The 13,363-nt window shown below is 42.8% G+C and overlaps 1 long non-coding RNA gene across 1 annotated transcript in view; it reads left to right on the top strand.

The window, feature by feature from the left end:
* LOC307209488 overlaps positions 1 to 12,228 on the top strand; it is a 64,588-nt gene extending 52,360 nt beyond the window's left edge. Inside the window, exon 3 of the long non-coding RNA XR_013835605.1 lies at positions 7,529 to 12,228. This is a non-coding gene — a long non-coding RNA (uncharacterized lncRNA). The remainder of the gene's footprint in view (positions 1 to 7,528) is intronic.
* Positions 12,229 to 13,363: the final 1,135 nt, after the last annotated feature.

Below are 13,363 nucleotides of genomic sequence, written 5' to 3' on the forward strand. Positions count from 1 at the left end.
AGAACCCATCACCTGAACCAACAAGACAAACAGTATCACCTCCCGTACTTTTTTATTTCAAATCAGTGGATTGGTGAGCTGTTCTTTTGACATTTTTGGACCAATGATGTCTTAAAATAAAAGGTAACCTTTATGTGATAAGATGTGAACCTCAAGTAGGTGTCAGCACTTGAAATAGTGGATACCTTATGATGTTAGCAGAGGGCAATGAAAACACCAATCTAATATTTTGACCCTTTCAGCTATCCTTGTTAACAGAAGAGTGAGTTTTTCCTTTTAAAAACTGTGTTGCTTTTGTGGCCAGAGCTGCCTAAGACAGCGTTGTTTTTCCATGTTGCACCAGGGCAAGGCACTCAAGAAAAGTCAAATGTTCTAAACGGAAAGCCCTCCTCAAACACTAGCTGTATCAGTGCTTTATAAAACTGTTAATATGTTATTTAAATGTCAGTTCTTTATTAAGTGTGTAGATTTTTTTAGGTTTAATAACCATGTAATTGATGGCATCTATTCCACTGCTAAACCTTGGCAAATATGTTTCCATAATTAGTTGGTATTTATTTAACATCCCATTAAATTTAATGATTTCGATTAATAGGTACATAGGGGCTTTATTTTTAATGTCAATATGAATTCCTAAAGATGATTCCTGATAGCCTGCGCTCAGGAAGCTTAATTGCCTAGGAAGCTATCGAGAGCAGAGGTCAGGCAGTAAAGCCGAACTAGCTATACATCCAGTTGGTGCTTGGATGGAGAGACATTCTAGGATCTCCTGCCTCTTGAAGAAAGAGCAGGTGTGCATAATTCAGTGGGCAATGATATTTGCTTTGACATGAGCTCCATTTAGCTCTTCCCCTGAGCGCACCGTTTATAAGGTGTGGACTGCTAAATGTTTTACCAGGCTTCTAAAATGTTAACCTTAATAGCATTGCAATGCAATAAATGTAGTAATGATATTTATATGGTTTCCCCTCCTCTATATTGTAGTTGTGCAGTTAATGTTCCAGGCCACAGTCCAGTTAAAGTTAAGCACTGCTAATCCCCACTGATTTCAGAAGGATGTCTGAGGAGAAATCCTGTAAGAATATGAGAAATCTGATGAATCAGGCCAAAGGCTCATCTGGTTCAGCATTCTGTCCTCACAGTGGCCAACCAGCTGCCTGTGAAAAGCTCACATTCAGATAGAACATGTGTGATGATGAGCAACTGCTCACTTGTAAGGGGCTCATCATGCTTGGAACTCTTGCACTCAACTGGTGGATGTCAGGGCAAGACGTGACATCAACAACGCAAGTCTACCCTCCAAGTGGATAATTATCCACTTCCATAAGTGTGAGGGCAACTGTGCCCAGAAGTGGGAAGAGGCAAGTCAAGACTAAAGAAGGCAAACCTTAGAAATTGTTTAGAATACAGTCGTACCTTGGATCCTTCGTGAGTCAAGTGTTTTGGCTCCTGAACGCCACAAACCCAGAAGTGAGTGTTTCAGTTTGCGAACATTCTTTGGAACCTGAACGTCCAACACGACTTCTGCGGCTTCTGATTGGCTGCAGCAGCTTCCTGCAGCCAATCAGAAGCTGTACTTTGGTTTCCAAATGTTTTAGAAGTTGAACAAACTTCCGGAATGGATTCCGTTCGACATCCAAGGTACCACTGTACTAAGAAGCTATCCTTTTATTGTACGTTTTTGCCTACATATATAGTGAAGAAATTAATCACTTTTGAGAACCTCTCAACAGAATTTCAGAGCCAGGTATTAGCTTTCTCTGGGAAATTTAGCCCTTAGATTGTATTATTATTATTATTATTATTATTATTATTATTATTATTATTATTAGCCCAATACCTACACTGACTGGATGGAATTGTCCAAGGTCTCATGCAAAGGGCTTTCCCAACTCTGTAGAGGTCCTGCATGTGCTGGTTCTGCTGAGTTACCACAGCCCTTCCCCATGCTCTGATGAACCTGGGTTGCTTCCGCACTACCTCTACCCACAGCTACAAGGGAAACATTTGAGTGTGATTTGTCCCCCACATCCTTAAAACCATCCATCATTTATGTAACAGCCACATGTTTTATGATTTGGTTAAAAAGAGGGGGATTAATAGGTTAGGGGGCAGTAATGAGAGACGTACCTTGTATTTTGAATGCATGCAGGATGGGGGTGACACACAAAATGGGGCGCAAGGCAACGAGGTGATGAGTATAGTAGTTTTGCAAAGTTGCCTCTGCTTTAATGGACTTATTGATCTTGTGTGTGTCAGGACATAATTTAGAATCAATCCTCCAGAGCCAATTAAAGGTCCTTCTAACAAAGTAAAATCCTAGTTTTATTAAGGTTTTCCCCTACACACAAGAGTCTCTATTTATACAGAGTATCCCAAATGAAGCACTACCTACATCTGACCCTCTAATCTCTGGTGTCTGTCCTATGGCTCTAGATACAGAGGTTTGATGAGCTAGCAGCAAATGGGGTTCAGCAATATTGGGCCACTCCTTATACTCTACCTTACCAGTCACTCTGGATGATGGCTCTGCAGCCAAGACTGAGAAGCCTGGACATCAAGGGATGATCAGTGAGGCCAAGAGGGAGGTCCTTTCATCTGGGCAGCCCAGGACCTCGATACACACTGCCCAGACTTGCACCCTGGGGAAGTCACTTTAGTGCTGTCAGTGCAGTGGTTTGACTTCATCCCCAAAAACTTTATGAATGGCCTTTTCCCAACTAACTGGAGATATGATGAAATAATTCCATTCAATAGAAAACCTTTAAATCTAGTGAATCATCCTTTAAACTGAGGTTGGGAAACCTTCATCTCTCCAGATGTCATTGGATTGTGACTGCCACAATCCCTTACCTTGGTCCATGCTGACTTGAAGTTGGAGTCCAACAACATCTGGAGAGCCGCAGGTTCCCCCTCCCTGCTTTACACCAGCTGGAACAATCTTCTAATTCTCTTGCGACCTGTAAACCCTCACTATTAATAACTGAAGCCAAGGGCGAAATTTCTGGTGCTGTGAAGTATTTATGCTTCTCTCATATTTTAACCAATAAATCGCTGATTTCTTTTCTTTGTACTTTTCTTTGTTCTTGTTTAGTAGACCAAATCCAATCTGCTAATGGGACATCAACTCCCATCTGTTCAGTCAGCCAAGCTGCCAGAACAACTTGACTGGCTTTGGGTACTAAGCACCTAGGCTGGGGATGGTATCATTTGCTGTTCTGCCTCAGGCAGCAAAATGTCTTTGGCTGGCCCTGTCTTGTATGAAAACAGTCCATGCTTATCCATCTCACTGGCATAAATTGTTTTACTCCAATACCAGTTAAGCCAGTGTGGTCTAGTAGCACTGTAATTTGCCCAGGTTCAACCAGTCACTTTGTATTCTTGGAGTGGCCTTGGACAAATGACTACCTCTATCCTATAGTTCAGGGGTAGGCAACCTAACCCCTTCATGGATCAGTTGGTTGGACAGTCTTCATGGTTGGACAGTCTTCTCAAAGCTACGAACATGAGTTTGACCAAAATGCGGGAGGCAGTGGAAGACAGGAGTGCCTGGTGTGCTCTAGTCCATGGGGTCACAAAGAGTCAAACACAACTAAACGACTAAACAACAACAGGCAACCTAAGGCCCAGGGGCCGTATGCGGCCCAGTCGCCTTCTCAATCTGGCCCACAGATAGTCCGGGAATCAGTGTGTTTTTACATGAGTAGAATGTGTTCTCTTATTTAAAATGCATCTCTGGGTCATTTGTGGGGGGCTGCCTGGTGTTTTTACATGAGTAGAATGTGTGCTTTTATTTAAAATGTATCGCTGGATTATTTGTGGGTCATAGGAATTCGTTCATTATTGTTTTTCCAAAATATGGTCTGGCCCCCCACATGGTCTGATGGACGGTGGACAGCTGAAAAAGGTTGCTCACCCCTGCTATAGTTGTTCCATAGGAGTAAATGTAATAGCTTATTGAAATCTAAGTTTTTGATTGTACAATACTTGGGGACCAAGATGAGCTCAAGGTCATCTCTACATTAGGATGTGTACATGGGAGCAGATGGCTTCTGGATTTTTGATAACACAGTACGGATATCAATGGAAATGCTATTGTGCTATGTCAACTGAAGAGACAATCATCTTTTGTTTTGCTTGATTGCTTGCTAATGAGCACAGAAAATCAGCTTATGTTTCTACAACTAACAGAAGATCGCTTCTTTGCTCAATCGCTTTTGATGGCTAAATTATGTTGTTTGAATGAACATAGATCAGGGATGGCTAGCCTATGGTCCTCCAGATGTTGTTGGAATACAACTCCCATCAACCAACATAGCAAATGGTCATGGTATGATGAAAGTTGGAGCCCAACACAATCTGGAGGGCCACAGGTTCCTCATGTGTGGTGCTGGTGGCTGGTGGTCACCTATGACACACCTCACCATCATGAATGGGGGAGGGAGGCTGGAGAGAAAGCAGTTGGGAGTTGCAGTGTGGACATTAAAGGAGACGGAGGTCTGCATTTTGTTTCTGCTTGGAAAAAGAGCTTGAAGGTGGTTCCTCAATGACTGTTTACTGATGCTGATTTACAGAGCAACACAGTCTGTCTTAGTACTTGCCTCCTTCCCTATGCTCAACATGTATGCATTTGAACATAAACTGATGTAACATAAGCACCCAAAGTCAAAGCACCCTGCAGCTGCCCCTGGAACTCTGGAAGTGAGGAGCCACAGCCATGAAACGATACCAAAGGAGCTTCAGATCTATGCACTTGGAAAGCACAAGCACTCTGCACACCCAAAAGGTCACAGACTCCAGTGTGTACAGAATCAGTCATTAGTCTTTATAAGCAAAAAGGACAAAGAGTGCTGCTAGAGTTTAACTACGGCACGAGCATGTTGAGGCAGCAGCCTATTTTCTCTTGTGCACAAATCTTCCTAGCTCTCTTCAGTCATTCCTCAGACTTAACCATCCGCATGATTTCCGTCATGCTCCATTCCATGTTTTTGAGCAAGCAGAGCTATTTTGCATTCCCCTCACTCAAGCCATTTTCCATTCAGTTCCACTCTTCCAGCCTCAGTGAATTCTTTGCTGTGATCCTGTAGTGATGTCAAAACACTGCATTTTACAACATCACAGGCAGACGTCAGCACTGCATGGTGCCAAGCAATTTCCTGGAAAAGTGTGTGTGCGTGTGCTCGCGTCTGTGTGTCTTTGCCGCATTAACTGACTGGCAGGCTCCTGATAGCCTTGCTTGAATCCAGTGTCTGATGAGAAGGGAGATGGTGCTACCTGGTTCCTGGGGCTGTTTCCAAGCCATCTCCACTTCTGACATCCAAAATGTAGCACTTATCCCAGAAATGGGTAATTGCTTAACATTAACGTGCTGTCACTGACAAATAATCCTGCTTAGAGTTGCCAGATCAAAGCTGCACAATAGCATGCCCTCCAATATTTGTCAAATGAAAATTGATAGATTTGGTTTGTATTAAACAAGAGGATGTGTGGAATAAAGAGCGGGAAGCATAAGAAAGCTGCTGTCAGAAAGGTCAATCCCACTGGGTGATTTTGGACACTTTTATCAACACAATGCTAATTTCCTCGACACCGATAATTTTATTAAATTAGATATTGGTACTGAAGCAAGAAAACTTGTATTTTAAGCAATCAGACAAGTACTTTTGGGTTATCTTTCCAGGATTTGCTGCAGATTCAATCCACATTGTATGCAGGGTGAGACAGCAATTGCTGCATGTATGAATCAGCACTGAAAGAAAGAAGAAGTACAATGGAGAAGGGATGATTTGTCTTATTCAGAACTAAAAACTCTGCCTGAGACCCTGGAAAGCCAGCGCCTGTCAGTCAGAGTAGAGCAGCTAATGCTGTGCTAGATGGGCGAACAGCCTGGCTTGGTATAAGGCGCATTCCCTGTGTACCCTGTGTTCCCATTAATTGTAGCCCCATCTCTTGTTCCTTTGAAATGCCCTCCTCCGATAGGCAATAAAGAGATACAGTTTGAGCAAGTGATGCCTCTAGCATCAGCCCTTGCTCTGGCATTGTTCCAGTCCCCTTAAGAATCCTGGAAAGCCCACAGAGGGGAAAGAGCAGCGGGCTTGAAGTCAGCAATACATTTCAAATGTTTGCCTAGTCCCATTATCCTTTTTGAGTGGGGGGAGGGAGGCTGGGTTGTAGTAAGTTAAAGGAAGCATCTGTGATTAATTGTCCAGATGCAGAAAGAGTTACCATATGCCTGTCTGCTAAGCGCCCTACATCAAACACCATGGCTTATCTCTCTCGCTCTCTGTCGGTGGATGACTTGTGTCTCTGATGTATGACAGTGACAGACCTCTGCATTGTTTATTTTAAGAAACAATTGCCAGCTCCCATGGTGTGGCATCTCTAGTGAGAGGAGGAGGTGAGCAGGGTGGGGTGGGGGAAATAATGGAGGTGCTGTAATTAATAATTGGTAAATCATAGGCTGATTGTGGTCATTCATTATTAAACATTGCATTCACACAAACATGGAATGTACTTGCCATCTTTAAGGCTGCTGTAAACGGAACAGTCTGGAAATAGGGATGAGAACTGTGCTTAAAGATGTTATTTAGAGAGAAGATTGTGGCTTATAGTCCTATGGCAACAACAAAACTAAAGTGTGTGGTGTGTATGTGTGCAAAAGTATTGTGCTGATGTGCGGGTAGGCAGAATAGTGTTGATACATTGGACAGCTGAGGATAGCTTCCAGCACCAACTTTTCAAGCAGAGGGTGTGCATCGGATCTGGACAAATCCCAAGTCAAAATGGGATGGTTCAGAAGGATTTCTGATACATTTGAGCTGAAGTGGGATGCCTCCAGTCTTTCCGTATCAGGGGACTCCAAAGTGATTCAAGGCAATTCTGCACTTCTGTGTATCTCCCAAAGTGGAAAATGTCATGGACTGGCTGGGTGCAGAGGAGTGGGTGGTGGGAGGCACCAGCTGGGAACCCCCAAGGGAAGAAGGCTCAGGGCCAGAGGATGGGTGGTGGGACGATGATGCATGGTTAGAGGGAGAAGAGGGACCAGACTGGGAGGAGGAGGTGTTGAAAGCTGAAAAGGAAACAGGGTTTAGTGAGCAGCAAGAGGCTGTGTCAGAGCAGTGCAGACTCTGAGGCTGAAGTGGAGGCTGGAGAGGAAGGGGGGCAAGAGGCAGAGATGAGGCAGGCTGCTGAAGAAGCCAGCGAGTCTCTCCTTCCTTCTGTGACCAGCTCCCCTCTCCCCTGGATTCCCAGAACACACAGATAAATGAAGAGGGTGGAGCAACGAGAGACAAGACGAGGGAGTCTTAGGCTGCTGGAGAGGAGCCTTAGAGAGTGGTGGATGGTGGGGATCTTCAGTCCTCAGAACTGCCTCATTAGGGCAAGACCTACTGGGAAGAGTTGCTGTAATCACTAGGCCTGCACTTTTTTTGGGTTTCTTTGAATAAAGAGTAAACTTTGCTGACACCGGTGTTTTTTATTGCTGACCTAGTCCTGACTCCAGCTCCTGACAGAAACATTTGTCCTGCAGATTGTCATTTTAGAAAAACACCAATAGAAGTCAATTGGAAATGAGACCTCAAGAAAATTAAGAGAGGACGGGTGTATGAACAAGGTCTGCAATTTGACTCTATTTATTTGTGTGGATGATGGTTGAGTTACGTGTGTTGGTGTAGTTCAGGGTTAAGGAACAACCAAAGTATTTAATACAGATTATGGCCTATTTCCCCTTTTGTTAAATTCTCTTGTAAATGTGAAGTGAAATGCAATTTATTTATGCTAAGCAGCCATTGTTATTCAAACACAATAAAATCAAGTCTGTGGTCTTCAGATATCAGCTACCCTCAACATCAGGCAAGTGGAAGTGTCATTACTGACACAGAGAGGGAAATAAGTATTTCGGGCCGGGGTATAGAACTGCTGTTAACAGCCTTTTTATTCTTATTCTCCCCCCCCCCCAATTATATATTTCCTGCTTTCCACTGTTAATAATAATCATTTGGATTGTGAAAAGATTTGCAGCATTTTTCTTTCTATTTGTTTCACACTAACTGATCACCCTCATGGCCCTACATAAATAATAATAACCGTATTAGTACATATGGTGTTTGCTTTGCCTTCTAAACACTTTGCAAATATTCCCTGCCTGCTAATCCTTTGCATACCTTCTGTGAGCCAAGCATTATCTCCACTGCAGGATAAAATGAAGAGCAGGGCACTCTCAAATGGCATCCTGGGTGGGCCTCAGTAAATCAAGATATATGTTTTTTGAGATTTCCTAAAACAAATCATGTAGCTGACAGCACTTTTATTGGTCAAAAATAGAAGGGACAAGGTTCAGAGAGCCATGGAAGCAAAACCCCAATGCAGCCTTAAGATCTATTTCTGAGAAATATCCCCCCCCCCCAAATAAATCTCATTGAATAAAACTGGTTTACTTCCTAGTAAGTGTGTTCAGAATCCTGCATAGGATTGTTCTGTTGGTTCTCAGCATTGTTGATCAGATCAACAAGCAGGCGAGAATACATTTGCTCACACAATATGTAAGGAAAGCACAGGAAATCAATTCTTCTTCAGGTATTTAAAATAATTTGTGAGGAGCGAGGCTCAGACCAGGTAGAGAGCATGCACACAGTGACCCCACCTCCTCTTCTCCTGATCTTTCTCCACCGACATCTCCATGTGTTGCAATCCTGTATACTCAGAAGTAAATCCCATTGAATTAAATGGGGCTTACTTTTAAGAAAGTGGAGCTAGGATTACAACATTATTTATGCATTTATTATGTTTATACTCCACCCTTCTTCCATGGAGCATGGCCTTCATTTTACCATCACATCAACCCCATGAGACCGGATGGGTTGAGAGAAGAGAGTGCCTAGGCTGAGGTCACCTGGTGACCTGGGGTTCATCCACACTTCTGCTTAGATACAGACCTGTGCCTGAAAAGCATGGCACAAGTGTGGATAAGCCCTAAGTCAAATTCTAGCTCTTTAATTTGTGCTTGTTGCCTTCCCAGAGCCATTGATTGATTAAGGTAGGAAGTATAAAAACATGAGCTAAGATCTTAAGACTCTTGTTGGATCAAACCAAAGGCTTCTCTTGTCTAGCTCCTTGTTTTCCTCAGTGGCATATCAGATGCCTATAGGAAGCCTTTCTGCAAGGGATCATTTTTATTCCTTTGTTTATTATACAAGTGTATATACTTCTTAACATGAAAAAAAAAATCAAAGTAGTGTATAACGCAAGAGTACAGTAAAGCACAATATAAAAAATCAGAATAAAATGAAAGGATGTGGATCAGTGGTGCACGCCTGTTCAGCTGCGGTCACACTTCAGGGGAAGCCTGAATAAATCCTTTTTAATTAGATATGCTGGGGATTGAACCTTCTGCATGCAACGCATGCGTTCTTCCCCTGAACCATGGCTTTCTTCCCTCATGGACATGTATAGGTTTGTTCTTCTTAGGTACTTCCCAACCACTTATTGGCCCAGAAGAAAGGGCTTGAGATGGGGACTCCAACAGGGACTCAGGGAAGAATTCTCAAAACATGCTTGCTAACATTTTCTTTCCCTGTTTCAAGGGAAAGTTACAGAGAAGGGACATGTCCCAGGTTACGGCACTGATTCCTCGTCATTCCTGTCAGCAGCAGTACCTCCTCTCTCTGAGCTGGCAGTCTCCCAAGTCCTGCATTACATTCTCAGACACAGCAGTGCTCCCGTGTTGGGAAGTCTGGGAACGTGGGAAGCTGCCTTGATTGCATGGCCTGTTAACTGCTGCTGGAGCCGACCATGGCAAGATGGCATCATTCCTGGGACTGAAGGAGAGCCTTGCCTGTCACTGGTCATGCTTTCCCTTCTGGTGCTGCCGATGATTCGAGTGGAGATTTTGTGTTCCGTAACAGCCTAACACAAGGAAATTGTCTGAAGTAATGGTTTTTATATTTTAATGTAGTATTTGTCATATCTTTTATTGGAATGAAATTAAGATGAAATTAGAAATGAAAATAACTTTAATTACGAATGGCATGATTCAGTCTGTTGTAAATCCCCTGGCATAATATTGTGCCATAAAAGTGCTATTTTCTGATAACTATTATTAAAATTAATGTGCTTCAAGTGCTAATACTGCAGGCTTGCATTGTCTCACAAAATCTCTCACTAAGGTGCTTAAGGATGCTGGGGGCATGTTGTGCATTCTGCCAGTCACTTCTGCAGCTTTGTACAAGTAGGTTTCAGGAGGCTGGTATAATAACACCACTATATATATAGCTCTTTAAATGGGCAAAGGGCATTGCAAAAGTCCTTGTGTTTTCCCTCAAATATTCCTGAGAGGTAGATCACTCCCATTCCCATTTTAAGGATGTCCAGCTGAGGCTGAGAGATAATCACTTGCCCAAATCCACATAATGCATCCATTCTGGAGATGGAACATAAATCCCTATGTCCCTTTTCTCGAGTACCGTAGTTATCTGTCTCCAGGTCCACACCTGCTGTCATAGAGATTACTTCAGTAGTCACTGATGTCATTGGATTGTAGCTCTCTGTCATTTTATGTGTTTATTTAACAACTGAGAAACTGAGGCATGCATTTGCACATTATTTGTCTGGTCCCATTTCAATTCTGGCTTCAGGTCTGGAACTCCAACAGCCTTGGTCAGCCTGATGAATGGCTTATGCCAAGAGAAGGACATGGGGGGACAGCAACACTGCTCATTCTTGTTGGCCATTTAGTGACTTGGAATACCAGTAACCAGATCATCCTTCTGGATAGGGTATCTGGGATGGGAATTGGAGTGTTGCATTCCTGTGAGTCCACTTCTATCTTGAAGGCCATTTCTGGAAAGCGATGCCAGGAGCTTATCACTCTGCCTAATGGAAGAAGTCCTATGAGTTCTATTTTCTCCTCTGTGCTATTTAACACCTATGTGAAACTACTAAATGATATCATCTGGAGATTTGGAATGAGGCATTGACAATATGAGGATGATATCTAATCTCATGGTCTCCTTTTCATCAGATTTAGGTGAATTAGCAGATGTGCTAAATATGTGGAGTCCCCAAGAGGGCCAGTAAACTGAAGCTCAGTTGAGATAAGATGAAGGAACTCAATCTTTTCTGGATAGGGCTGCATTCCCCCTAAGGATCAGCTCCACAGCTTGGGTGTGTTGTTAGATCTGGCTTTCTCTTTGGAGGCCCAAGCAGCTTCTGCAGCTTAAAGCACCTTCTACCAACCATGGGTGGTGCAGCTGCTGCAACTAGGCAGAAATAGCCTGGCTATGGCTATCCATGCTCTGGTAACATCTTGTTTGGATGTGTATAGCAATTTGTATGAGGGGATATTTCTTGAAGACTACTAAGAAACTTCAGCTGATGCACAAAGCAACAGCAAGATTACTAATGGAGATTGGTTCGTTAATATTCCTTGCCACTGCAAACAACTGCACTGACTGCTGATCCCTTTCCTGCCATCATTCAATGTGTTGGTTCTCACTCCATTATCAAGAAACCTGGGATGGTCTGATGTGTTCAGTGTTATTACAACTAACTCCAAACAAAGCTGTCTCTTCCTGATGACATCACATGGGCTGCCCATCAAGGTTCTTGCATTGATTTACAAAGCCCTTAACAAATTGGGTCCAGGATACGGCAGAGATTGCCCAAACCGTTATATTCCAGCTCAGTCACTGAGATCATCTGCAGGAGTGTCTTTTGTCAATAGAGATTCAGCGGGTGCCCTCTGTGTCAACTTTTATCTGCCTGCTGAAAACGTTTCTGTTCCACCAGGCCTATGCAGGCAATTAAACCCCCGACAATGGTCTATTAATGTCTGCTCTTAATTTATTTTTGCTTTTAACTTTTTATGATTTTATTGCTCGGTTTGATGTCTTATTTTGTTGTAAACCGCTACAATATATCTTTATGATACAGCGGGGTGTGTGGGTGGGTGTGGGTGTGTATTGAATAAACAAATTAAAGCGCTTGGGATCCATGTACCCAAAGGACTGCATTCTTCTACATGAAAATGTCCAAGTTATAGGATAATCACAGAGGCCCTTCACTAACTCCCTGAATCTTCTGAAGTGTGGAAGGTGGATTCCAGGGGAAGAGCCTCTTCTGTTGTGGCACCCTGGTTGTAGAGTACTTTCCCCATCTAGGCTCTTTTCATTTGCCCATGACTTTCAGTGTAAACTCTTAGATCTCTTTTTATGTTGGGAATTTCCTGTCTTTTATTTAAATTTTGCTGATCCTGCTGTTTTTAAATTATTAAAGATGTTATTTATGCTTATATCTTTTTAAAACTTGAAGCCGCTCTGAAAGTATGTGGACTGAGGAATGGGATACAAATATCTGTAATAATATTAATATAAATAAATAAAATGAAACAGGAATGATTTATTCCCACAAGAATCACTGTCTGAATGCCCCTCTCCCTGCACTGTTACACATTGTCAAAGGTTCATCTCTGCTGCTATGCATCAGTATAACAATATTTTTTTTTTTAAAGTAACCATGTTAATATATGTATAATCTCACAGAGGAGCTGATTGTGGTTGTGAGCTTTAGCCCCCACTCCTAAGGCCATGCGATTCCCTCCCCTTGCATAGCAAAAATGCGGTTCTGCAGTCAGGAAAGTTCTCTGGAGACTCCCTGAGCAATTGAGAACCCTGATCTTCTAGGGTTGCCAACCAAGTAAGGAGCCTTCATGGAAACAAAAGATGGACAGGCCAGGATATTTATGCGACCTTGGCAGAGACAAGGCTAAGGGTGAACCCTCATACCCTGACTCAAGCCAAGGCTATCCAATTTAACAGAAGAAAATGAGCCTTACTACCTGCAATGTGTAAAACAGCAGACTTTGTGCACTGAAGTCAGCACATGGATCTATGGCCACACAGATATTTTACTTTGAGAGTTTTGAGGAATGGGTAAAAACACCAAGGATGCCAATTGTGTGCACATGCCAACAAAACTTCAAAACTTTCACGTTAGTGCAGTTCTGGTTTATGGGTAGGAAAATATGAAAGACGCTGCCACATGTGTTTCCATTTTTAGACCTTTCTGGCAGGGTTCATACCACCTGCAGGTGCAGCACCTCTTGAGGGGTGATGCTGTTGCCCTGTTAATGCTGTCAAATGGGCCAGTAGGTTTGGGGAATAGGAAACTTGTCCCCTCCTAGTTCCTCTGGGTGTCACATGCTTTGAATTCTAAGGCATGGTGCTCTCTGAGTGTTTGGGGAATGGAAAGGCACTAATGACACAAAACAAAACTAAATATAAATTATTAACAATTACTGCTTTTCAAACAGAACAATATGTAGCTTATAAATCTTCTCTCACAACTAGTAAATGGAGACATGCCTCCT

This window comes from Podarcis cretensis, assembly GCF_951804945.1.
Source record: "Podarcis cretensis genome assembly, chromosome: 2".
Taxonomy (NCBI): Eukaryota; Metazoa; Chordata; class Lepidosauria; order Squamata; family Lacertidae; genus Podarcis; species Podarcis cretensis.